Source organism: Halictus rubicundus, unplaced genomic scaffold (genome assembly GCF_050948215.1).
Source record: "Halictus rubicundus isolate RS-2024b unplaced genomic scaffold, iyHalRubi1_principal scaffold0065, whole genome shotgun sequence".
Taxonomy (NCBI): domain Eukaryota; kingdom Metazoa; phylum Arthropoda; class Insecta; order Hymenoptera; family Halictidae; genus Halictus; species Halictus rubicundus.
Genome location: NW_027488606.1, coordinates 758,709 through 772,175, shown reverse-complemented (window position 1 = coordinate 772,175; position 13,467 = coordinate 758,709).

Genomic DNA, 13,467 nt, shown 5'->3' with positions numbered 1-13,467 from the left:
ATCCCCTATTATATCCTCTATCCTATCCAATCACATATCCTATCCTCTATAATATCCTATCCTCTATCCTATCCAATCCCCTATTATATCCTCTATCCTATCCTATCCTCAATCCTATCCTATCCTCTACCCTATCCTATCCTCTATCCTATCCTATCCTATCCTCTATCCTATCCTATCCTCTATCCTATCCAATCCCCTATCCTATCCTCTATCCGATCCTATCCTCTATAATATCGTATCCTCTATCCTATCCTATCCTCTATCCTATACTATTCTCTATCATATCCTGTCCTCTATCCTATACTATCCTCTATCGTATCCTATCCTCTATCCGATCCTATCCTCTCTCCTATCCGATCCTCTATCCTATCCCATTCTGTATCCTATACTCTACACTATCCTATCCTCTATCCTATCCTATCCTCTATCCTATCTTATCATCTATCCTATCCTATTCTCTATTCTATCCTCTACTCTATCCTATCCTCTATCCTATCGTATCCTCTATCCTAACCAATCCACTATCCTGACAACTATCCGATCCTATCCTCTATCCTATCCTATCCTCTATCCTATCCTATCCGCTATCCTATCCAATCTTCTATCCTATCCTCTATCCTATCCTCTATCCTATCCTCTATCCTATCCTCTATCCTATCCTATCCTGTGTCCTATCCTATCCTCTATCCTATCCAATCCCCTATCCTATCCTCTATCCGATCCTATCCTCTATCCGATCCTATCCTGTATCATATCCTATCCTCTATCCTATATTATCATCTATCCTATACTATTCTCTATCCTTTCTTATCCTCTATCCTATACTATCCTCAATCCTATCCTATCCTCTACCCTATCCTATCCTCTATCCCATCCTATCCTACCCTCTACCCTATCCTATCCTCTATCCTATCCTATCCTCTATCCTATCCTATCCTCTATCCTATCCAATCCCCTATCCTACCCTCTATCCGATCCTATCCTCTATCCTATCCTAGTCTCTATCCTAACCTCTACCCTATCCTATCCTTTATCCTATCCTATCCTCTATACTACCCAATCCCCTATCCTATCCTCTATCCGATCCTATCCTCTATCCTATAATATCCTCTATCCTATCCAATCCTCTATCCTATCCTCTATCCTATCCTCTATCCTATCCTAGAACTCAACCCTTTCCTATCCTCAATCCTATCCTATACTCCATCCTACCCTTTCCGCTATCCTATCCTATCCTCAATCCTATCCAATCCCCTATCCTATCCTCTATCCGATCCTATCCTCTATCCTATCCTATCCTCTATAATATCGTATCCTCTATCCTATCCTATCCTCTATCCTATACTATTCTCTATCATATCCTATCCTCTATTCTATACTATCCTCTATCGTATCCTATCCTCTATCCGATCCTATCCTCTATCCTACCCTATCCTCAATCCTATCCTATCCTCTACCCTATCCTATCCTCTATCCTATCCTATCCTATCCTCTACCCTATCCTATCTTCTATCCTATCATATCCTCTATCCTATCCAATCCCGTATCCTATCCTCTATCCTATCCTATCCACTATCCTATCCTATCCTCTATCCTATCCGATCCTATCCTTTATCCTATCCTCTATCCTATAATATCATCTATCCTATACTATTCTCTATCCTAACTTATCCTGTATCCTATACTATCCTCTATCCTATCCAATCCTGTATCCTATCCTCTATCCTATCCTATCCTCAATCCTATCCTATCCTCTACCCTATCCAATCCTCTATCCTATCCTATCCTACCATCTACTCTATCCTATCCTCTATCCTATCCTATCCTCTATCCTATCCTATCCTTTATCCTATCCAATTCCCTATCCTATCCTCTATCCGATCCTATCCTCTATCCTATCCTGTCCTCTATAATATCGTATCCTCTATCCTATCCTATCCTCAATCCTATCCTATCCCCTACCCTATCCTATCCTCTATCCTATCCTATCCTATCCTCTATCCAATCCTATCCTCTATCCTATCCAATCCCCTATCCTATCCTCTATCCGATCCTATCCTCTATAATATCGTATCCTCTATCCTATCCTATCCTCTATCCTATACTATTCTCTATCATATCCTGTCCTCTATCCTATACTATCCTCTATCGTATCCTATCCTCTATCCGATCCTATCCTCTCTCCTATCCTATCCTCTATCCTATCCCATTCTGTATCCTATACTCTACACTATCCTATCCTCTATCCTATACTATCCTCAATCCTATCCTATCCTCTACCCTATCCTATCCTCTATCCCATCCTATCCTACCCTCTACCCTATCCTATCCTCTATCCTATCCTATCCTCTATCCTATCCAATCCCCTATCCTACCCTCTATCCGATCCTATCCTCTATCCTATCCTAGTCTCTATCCTAACCTCTACCCTATCCTATCCTTTATCCTATCCTATCCTCTATACTACCGAATCCCCTATCCTATCCTCTATCCGATCCTATCCTCTATCCTATAATATCCTCTACCCTATCCAATCCTCTATCCTATCCTCTATCCTATCCTCTATCCTATCCTAGAACTCAACCCTTTCCTATCCTCAATCCTATCCTATACTCCATCCTACCCTTTCCGCTATCCTATCCTATCCTCAATCCTATCCAATCCCCTATCCTATCCTCTATCCGATCCTATCCTCTATCCTACCCTATCCTCAATCCTATCCTATCCTCTACCCTATCCTATCCTCTATCCTATCCTATCCTATCCTCTACCCTATCCTATCCTCTATCCTATCCTATCCTCTATCCTATCCGATCCCCTATCCTATACTCTATCCTATCCTATCCTGTATCCTATCCTATCCTGTATCCTATCCTATCCTCTATCCTATAATATCCTCTATCCTATCCAATCCTCTATCGTATCCTATTCTCTATCCTATCCTCTACCCTAATCCTATCCTCTATCCTATAATAACATCTATCCTATACTATTCTCTATCCGATCCTATCCTCTATCCTATACTATCCTCTATCGTATCCTATCCTCTATCCTATCCTATCCTCTATCCTATCCAATCCTCTATCCTATCCTCTACCCTATCCTATCCTCTATAATATCGTATCCTCTATCCTATCCTCTATCCTATACTATCATCGAACCTCTCCTATTCTCTATCCAATCCTCTATCGTCAGTTCTATCCTATTCCATCCTCTATCCTATCCTATCCTCAATCCTCTCCTATCCTCTATCCTATCCTATCCTGTATCCTATCCTATCCTCTATCCTATAATATCCTCTATCCTATCCAATCCTCTATCGTATCCTATTCTCTATCCTATCCTCTACCCTATCCTATCCTCTATCCTATAATAACATCTATCCTATACTATTCTCTATCCTATCCTATCCTCTATCCTATCCTATCCTCTATCCTATCCTCTACCCTATCCTATCCTCTATAATATCGTATCCTCTATCCTATCCAATCACCTATCCTATCCTCTATCCTATCCTATCCTCTATCCTATCCAATCCTCTATCCTATCCTCTATCCTATCCTCTATCCTATCCTAGAACTCAACCCTTTCCTATCCTCAATCCTATCCTATACTCCATCCTACCCTATCCGCTATCCTATCCTATCCTGTCCTCTACCCTATCCTATCCTCTATCCTCTCCTATCCACTATCCTATCCGATCCCCTATCCTATCCTCAATCCTATCCAATCCTCTATCCTATAATATCCTCTATCCTATCCTATACTCTACCCTATTCAATCCCCTATCCTATCCTCTATCCGATCCTGTCCTCTATCCTATCCTATCCTCTATCATATCCTATTCTCTATCCTATCATCTACCCTATCCTATCCTCTATCCTATCCAATCACATATCCTATCCTCTGTACGATCCTATCCTCTATCCTATCCTATCCTCTATCCTATCCTATCCTCTATCCTATCCGATCCTCTATCCTATCCTATCCTCTATCCTATCCAATCCTCTATCCTATAATATCTTCTATCCTATCCTATCCTCTACCCTATCCAATCGGCTATCCTATCCTCTATCCGATCCTATCCTCTATCCTATCCTATCCTCTATCCTGTCCTATCCTCTTTCCTATCATCTACCCTATCCTATCCTCTATGCTATCCAATCATCTATCCTATCCTCTATACGATCCTATCCTCTACCCTATCCTATCCTCTATCCTATCCTATCCTTTTTCCTATCCTATTCTCTATCCTATCATCTAGCCTATCCTATTCTCTATCCTATCCAATCCCCTATCCTATCGTCTATCCGTTCCTATCCTTTATACTATCCTATCCTCTATCCTATAGTATCATCTATCCTATCCAATCCTCTATCCTATCCTCTATCCTATCCTCTATCCTATCCTAGAACTCAACCCTTTCCTATCCTCAATCCTATCCTATACTCCATCCTACCCTTTCCGCTATCCTATCCTATCCTCAATCCTATCCAATCCCCTATCCTATCCTCTATCCGATCCTATCCTCTATCCTATCCTATCCTCTATAATATTGTATCCTCTATCCTATCCTATCCTCTATCCTATACTATTCTCTATCATATCCTATCCTCTATTCTATACTATCCTCTAACGTATCCTATCCTCTATCCGATCCTATCCTCTATCCTACCCTATCCTCAATCCTATCCTATCCTCTACCCTATCCTATCCTCTATCCTATCCTATCCTATCCTCTACACTATCCTATCCTCTATCCTATCCTATCCTCTATCCTATCCGATCCCCTATCCTATACTCTATCCTATCCAATCACATATCCTATCCTCTATAATATCCTATCCTCTATCCTATCCAATCCCCTATTATATCCTCTATCCGATCCTATCCTCTATCCTATCCTATCCTCTATAATATCGTATCCTCTATCCTATCTAATCCTCTATCGTATAATATCCTCTATCCTATCCTATCCTCTACCCTTGCCAATCGCCTATCCTATCCTCTATCCGATCCTATCCTCTATCCTCTATCCTATCCTAATCTCTATCCTATCCTATGCTCTATAATATCCAATCCCACATCCTATCCTCTATCCGATCCTATCCTCTATCCTATAATATCATCTATCCTATACTATTCTCTACCCTATCCTATCCTCTATCCTATCATATCCTCTATCCTATCCAATCCCCTATCCTATCCTGTATCCTATCCTATCATCTATCCTATCCTATCCTCTATCCTATAATATCCTCTATCCTATCCAATCCTCTATCCTATCCTCTACCCTATCCTATCCTCTATAATATCGTATCCTCTATCCTATCCTCTATCCTATACTACCATCGAACCTCTCCTATTCTCTATCCAATCCTCTATCGTCAGTTCTATCCTATTCCATCCTCTATCCTATCCTATCCTCAATCCTCTCCTATCCTCTATCCTATCCTATCCTGTATCCTATCTTATCCTCTATCCTATAATATCCTCTATCGTATCCAATACTCTTTCCTATCCCCTATCCTATCCTCTATCGTATCCTATCCTCTATCCGATCCTATCCTCTATACTATCCTATCCTCAATCCTATCCTATTCTCTATCCTATCCTCTACCCTATCCTATCCTCTATCCTATAATATCATCTATCATGTACTATTCTCTATCCTATCCTATCCTCTATCCTATACTATCCTCTATCGTATCCTATCCTCTATCCGATCCTGTCCTCTATCCTATCCTATCCTCTATCCTATCCTATCCTCTATTCTATCCTATCCTGTATCCTATCCTCTATTCTAACCTATCCTGTGTCCTGTCCTCTTCCCTATCCTATTATCTATCCTATCCTATCCTCTATCCTATCCAATCCCCTATCCTATACTGTATCCGATCCTATCCTCTATCCTATAATATCATCTATCCTATACTATTCTATACCCTATCCTATCCTCTATACTATACTATCCTCTATCGTCTCCTATCCTCACTCCTATCCAATCCCCTATCCTATCCTATCCTCTTTCCTATCCTATTCTCTATCCTATCATCTACCCTATCCTATCCTCTATCCTATCCTATCCTCTATCGTCTCCTCTATCCTATCCTATCCTCTATCGTCTCCTCTATCCTATCCTATCCTCTATCCTATAATATCATCTACCCTATACTATTCTCTATCCTATCCTATTCTCTATCCTATCCTCTATCCTATCTTATCCTCTATCCTATCCTATTCTGTATCCTATACTCTACCCTATCCTATCCTCTATCCTATCCTATCCACTATCCTATCCTATCCTCAATCCTATCCTATCATCTATCCAATCCAATCACCTATCCTATCCTCTATCCTATCCAATCCCCTATCCAATCCTCTATCCGATCCAATCCTCTATCCTATCCTATCCTCTATACTATCCTATTCTCTATCCAATCCTCTATCCGATCCTATCCTCTATCCTATCCTATCCTCAATCCTATCCTATCCTCTATCCTATCCAATCACCTGTCCAATCCTCTATGCGATCCTATCCTCTATCCTATCCTATCCTCTATCCGATCCTATCCTCTATCCGATCCTATCCTCTATCCTATCCTATCCTCTATCCTATCCTATTCTCTATCCTATCCTCTACCCCATCCTATCCTCTATCCTATCCAATCACCTATCCTATCCTCTATACTATCCTATCCTCAATCCTATCCTATACTCTATCCTATACAATCACCTATCCTATCCTCTATACGATCCTATCCTCTATCGTATCCTATCCTCTATCCGATCGTATCCTCTATCCTATCCTATCCTATATCCTATCCTATTCTCTATCCTATCCTCTACCCTATCCTATCCTCTATCCTATAATATCATCTATCATATACTATTCTCTATCCTATCCTATCCTATTCTGTATCCTATACTCTACTCTATCCTATCCTCTATCCTATCCTATCCTCTATCCTATCCTATCCTCTACCCTATCCTATCCTCTATCCTATCCAATCCCCTATCCTATCCACTATCCGATCCTATCCTCTATCCTATCCTATCCTCTATCCTATCCTATTCTCTATCCTATCCTCGACCCTATCCTATCCTCTATCCTATCCTATCCTCTACCCTATCCTATCCTCTATCCCATCCTATCCTACCCTCTACCCTATCCTATCCTCTATCCGATCCTATCCTCTATCCTATCCTATCCTCTATAATATCGTATCCTCTATCCTATCCTATCCTCTATCCTATACTATTCTCTATCATATCCTATCCTCTATTCTATACTATCCTCTATCGTATCCTATCCTCTATCCGATCCTATCCTCTATCCTACCCTATCCTCAATCCTATCCTATCCTCTACCCTATCCTATCCTCTATCCTATCCTATCCTATCCTCTACCCTATCCTATCCTCTATCCTATCCTATCCTCTATCCTATCCGATCCCCTATCCTATACTCTATCCTATCCAATCACATATCCTATCCTCTATCCTATCCAATCCCCTATTATATCCTCTATCCGATCCTATCCTCTATCCGATCCTATCCTCTATACTATCCTATCCTCAATCCTATCCTATTCTCTATCCTATCCTCTACCCTATCCTATCCTCTATCCTATAATATCATCTATCATGTACTATTCTCTATCCTATCCTATCCTCTATCCTATACTATCCTCTATCGTATCCTATCCTCTATCCTATACTATCCTCTATCCCATCCTATCCTCTATCCTATCCTATCCTCTATCCTATCCTATTCTCTATCCTATCATCTACCCTATCCTATCCTCTACCCTATCCTATCCTCTATCCTATCCTATCCTCTATCCTATCCAATCCCCTATCCTATCCACTATCCGATCCTATCCTCTATCCTATCCTATCCTCTATCCTATCCTATCCTATATCCTATCCTATCCTCTATCCTATCCGATCATTTATCCTATCCTATCCTCTATCCTATCCAATCACCTATCCTATCCTCTATACGATCCTATCCTCTATCCTATAATATCATCTATCATATACTATTCTCTATCCTATCCTATCCTATTCTGTATCCTATACTCTACTCTATCCTATCCTCTATCCTATCCTATCCTCTATCCTATCCTATCCTCTACCCTATCCTATCCTCTATCCTATCCAATCCCCTATCCTATCCACTATCCGATCCTATCCTCTATCCTATCCTATCCTCTATCCTAACCTATTCTCTATCCTATCCTCTACCCTATCCTATCCTCTATCCTATCCTATCCTCTATCCTATCCTATCGTCTACCCTATCCTATCCTCTATCCTATCCTATCCTCTATCCTATCCTATCCTCTATCCGATCCTATCCTCTATCCGATCCTATCCTCTATCCTATCCTATCCTCTATCCTATCCTATTCTCTATCCTATCCTCAACCCTATCCTATCCTCTATCCTATCCAATCACCTATCCTATCCTCTATCCTATCCTATCCTCTATCCTATCCAATCCTCTATCCTATCCTCTATCCTATCCTCTATCCTATCCTAGAACTCAACCCTTTCCTATCCTCAATCCTATCCTATACTCCATCCTACCCTATCCGCTATCCTATCCTATCCTGTCCTCTACCCTATCCTATCCTCTATCCTCTCCTATCCACTATCCTATCCGATCCCCTATCCTATCCTCAATCCTATCCAATCCTCTATCCTATAATATCCTCTATCCTATCCTATACTCTACCCTATTCAATCCCCTATCCTATCCTCTATCCGATCCTGTCCTCTATCCTATCCTATCCTCTATCATATCCTATTCTCTATCCTATCATCTACCCTATCCTATCCTCTATCCTATCCAATCACATATCCTATCCTCTGTACGATCCTATCCTCTATCCTATCCTATCCTCTAGCCTATCCTATCCTCTATCCTATCCTATCCTCTATCCTATCCGATCCTCTATCCTATCCTATCCTCTATCCTATCCAATCCTCTATCCTATAATATCTTCTATCCTATCCTATCCTCTACCCTATCCAATCGCCTATCCTATCCTCTATCCGATCCTATCCTCTATCCTATCCTATCCTCTATCCTGTCCTATCCTCTTTCCTATCATCTACCCTATCCTATCCTCTATGCTATCCAATCATCTATCCTATCCTCTATACGATCCTATCCTCTACCCTATCCTATCCTCTATCCTATCCTATCCTTTTTCCTATCCTATTCTCTATCCTATCATCTAGCCTATCCTATTCTCTATCCTATCCAATCCCCTATCCTATCGTCTATCCGTTCCTATCCTTTATACTATCCTATCCTCTATCCTATAGTATCATCTATCCTATCCAATCCTCTATCCTATCCTCTATCCTATCCTCTATCCTATCCTAGAACTCAACCCTTTCCTATCCTCAATCCTATCCTATACTCCATCCTACCCTTTCCGCTATCCTATCCTATCCTCAATCCTATCCAATCCCCTATCCTATCCTCTATCCGATCCTATCCTCTATCCTATCCTATCCTATCCTCTACACTATCCTATCCTCTATCCTATCCTATCCTCTATCCTATCCGATCCCCTATCCTATACTCTATCCTATCCAATCACATATCCTATCCTCTATAATATCCTATCCTCTATCCTATTCAATCCCCTATTATATCCTCTATCCGATCCTATCCTCTATCCTATCCTATCCTCTATAATATCGTATCCTCTATCCTATCTAATCCTCTATCGTATAATATCCTCTATCCTATCCTATCCTCTACCCTTGCCAATCGCCTATCCTATCCTCTATCCGATCCTATCCTCTATCCTCTATCCTATCCTAATCTCTATCCTATCCTATGCTCTATAATATCCAATCCCACATCCTATCCTCTATCCGATCCTATCCTCTATCCTATAATATCATCTATCCTATACTATTCTCTACCCTATCCTATCCTCTATCCTATCATATCCTCTATCCTATCCAATCCTCTATCGTATCCTATTCTCTATCCTATCCTCTACCCTAATCCTATCCTCTATCCTATAATAACATCTATCCTACACTATTCTCTATCCTATCCTATCCTCTATCCTATACTATCCTCTATCGTATCCTATCCTCTATCCTATCCTATCCTCTATCCTATCGAATCCTCTATCCTATCCTCTACCCTATCCTATCCTCTATAATATCGTATCCTCTATCCTATCCTCTATCCTATACTATCATCGAACCTCTCCTATTCTCTATCCAATCCCCTATCGTCAGTTCTATCCTATTCCATCCTCTATCCTATCCTATCCTCAATCCTCTCCTATCCTCTATCCTATCCTATCCTGTATCCTATCCTATCCTCTATCCTATAATATCCTCTATCGTATCCAATATTCTTTCCTATCCCCTATCCTATCCTCTATCGTATCCTATCCTCTATCCGATCCTATCCTCTATACTATCCTATCCTCAATCCTATCCTATTCTCTATCCTATCCTCTACCCTATCCTATCCTCTATCCTATAATATCATCTATCATGTACTATTCTCTATCCTATCCTATCCTCTATCCTATACTATCCTCTATCGTATCCTATCCTCTATCCGATCCTGTCCTCTATCCTATCCTATCCTCTATCCGATCCTATCCTCTATCCGATCCTATCCTGTATCATATCCTATCCTCTATCCTATATTATCATCTATCCTATACTATTCTCTATCCTTTCTTATCCTCTATCCTATACTATCCTCAAGCCTATCCTATCCTCTACCCTATCCTATCCTCTATCCCATCCTATCCTACCCTCTACCCTATCCTATCCTCTATCCTATCCTATCCTCTATCCTATCCTATCCTCTATCCTATCCAATCCCCTATCCTACCCTCTATCCGATCCTATCCTCTATCCTATCCTAGTCTCTATCCTAACCTCTACCCTATCCTATCCTTTATCCTATCCTATCCTCTATACTACCCAATCCCCTATCCTATCCTCTATCCGATCCTATCCTCTATCCTATAATATCCTCTATCCTATCCAATCCTCTATCCTATCCTCTATCCTATCCTCTATCCTATCCTAGAACTCAACCCTTTCCTATCCTCAATCCTATCCTATACTCCATCCTACCCTTTCCGCTATCCTATCCTATCCTCAATCCTATCCAATCCCCTATCCTATCCTCTATCCGATCCTATCCTCTATCCTATCCTATCCTCTATAATATCGTATCCTCTATCCTATCCTATCCTCTATCCTATACTATTCTCTATCATATCCTATCCTCTATTCTATACTATCCTCTATCGTATCCTATCCTCTATCCGATCCTATCCTCTATCCTACCCTATCCTCAATCCTATCCTATCCTCTACCCTATCCTATCCTCTATCCTATCCTATCCTATCCTCTACCCTATCCTATCTTCTATCCTATCATATCCTCTATCCTATCCAATCCCGTATCCTATCCTCTATCCTATCCTATCCACTATCCTATCCTATCCTCTATCCTATCCGATCCTATCCTTTATCCTATCCTCTATCCTATAATATCATCTATCCTATACTATTCTCTATCCTAACTTATCCTGTATCCTATACTATCCTCTATCCTATCCAATCCTGTATCCTATCCTCTATCCTATCCTATCCTCAATCCTATCCTATCCTCTACCCTATCCAATCCTCTATCCTATCCTATCCTACCATCTACTCTATCCTATCCTCTATCCTATCCTATCCTCTATCCTATCCTATCCTTTATCCTATCCAATTCCCTATCCTATCCTCTATCCGATCCTATCCTCTATCCTATCCTGTCCTCTATAATATCGTATCCTCTATCCTATCCTATCCTCAATCCTATCCTATCCCCTACCCTATCCTATCCTCTATCCTATCCTATCCTATCCTCTATCCAATCCTATCCTCTATCCTATCCAATCCCCTATCCTATCCTCTATCCGATCCTATCCTCTATAATATCGTATCCTCTATCCTATCCTATCCTCTATCCTATACTATTCTCTATCATATCCTGTCCTCTATCCTATACTATCCTCTATCGTATCCTATCCTCTATCCGATCCTATCCTCTCTCCTATCCTATCCTCTATCCTATCCCATTCTGTATCCTATACTCTACACTATCCTATCCTCTATCCTATACTATCCTCAATCCTATCCTATCCTCTACCCTATCCTATCCTCTATCCCATCCTATCCTACCCTCTACCCTATCCTATCCTCTATCCTATCCTATCCTCTATCCTATCCAATCCCCTATCCTACCCTCTATCCGATCCTATCCTCTATCCTATCCTAGTCTCTATCCTAACCTCTACCCTATCCTATCCTTTATCCTATCCTATCCTCTATACTACCGAATCCCCTATCCTATCCTCTATCCGATCCTATCCTCTATCCTATAATATCCTCTACCCTATCCAATCCTCTATCCTATCCTCTATCCTATCCTCTATCCTATCCTAGAACTCAACCCTTTCCTATCCTCAATCCTATCCTATACTCCATCCTACCCTTTCCGCTATCCTATCCTATCCTCAATCCTATCCAATCCCCTATCCTATCCTCTATCCGATCCTATCCTCTATCCTACCCTATCCTCAATCCTATCCTATCCTCTACCCTATCCTATCCTCTATCCTATCCTATCCTATCCTCTACCCTATCCTATCCTCTATCCTATCCTATCCTCTATCCTATCCGATCCCCTATCCTATACTCTATCCTATCCTATCCTGTATCCTATCCTATCCTGTATCCTATCCTATCCTCTATCCTATAATATCCTCTATCCTATCCAATCCTCTATCGTATCCTATTCTCTATCCTATCCTCTACCCTAATCCTATCCTCTATCCTATAATAACATCTATCCTATACTATTCTCTATCCGATCCTATCCTCTATCCTATACTATCCTCTATCGTATCCTATCCTCTATCCTATCCTATCCTCTATCCTATCCAATCCTCTATCCTATCCTCTACCCTATCCTATCCTCTATAATATCGTATCCTCTATCCTATCCTCTATCCTATACTATCATCGAACCTCTCCTATTCTCTATCCAATCCTCTATCGTCAGTTCTATCCTATTCCATCCTCTATCCTATCCTATCCTCAATCCTCTCCTATCCTCTATCCTATCCTATCCTGTATCCTATCCTATCCTCTATCCTATAATATCCTCTATCCTATCCAATCCTCTATCGTATCCTATTCTCTATCCTATCCTCTACCCTATCCTATCCTCTATCCTATAATAACATCTATCCTATACTATTCTCTATCCTATCCTATCCTCTATCCTATCCTATCCTCTATCCTATCCTCTACCCTATCCTATCCTCTATAATATCGTATCCTCTATCCTATCCAATCACCTATCCTATCCTCTATCCTATCCTATCCTCTATCCTATCCAATCCTC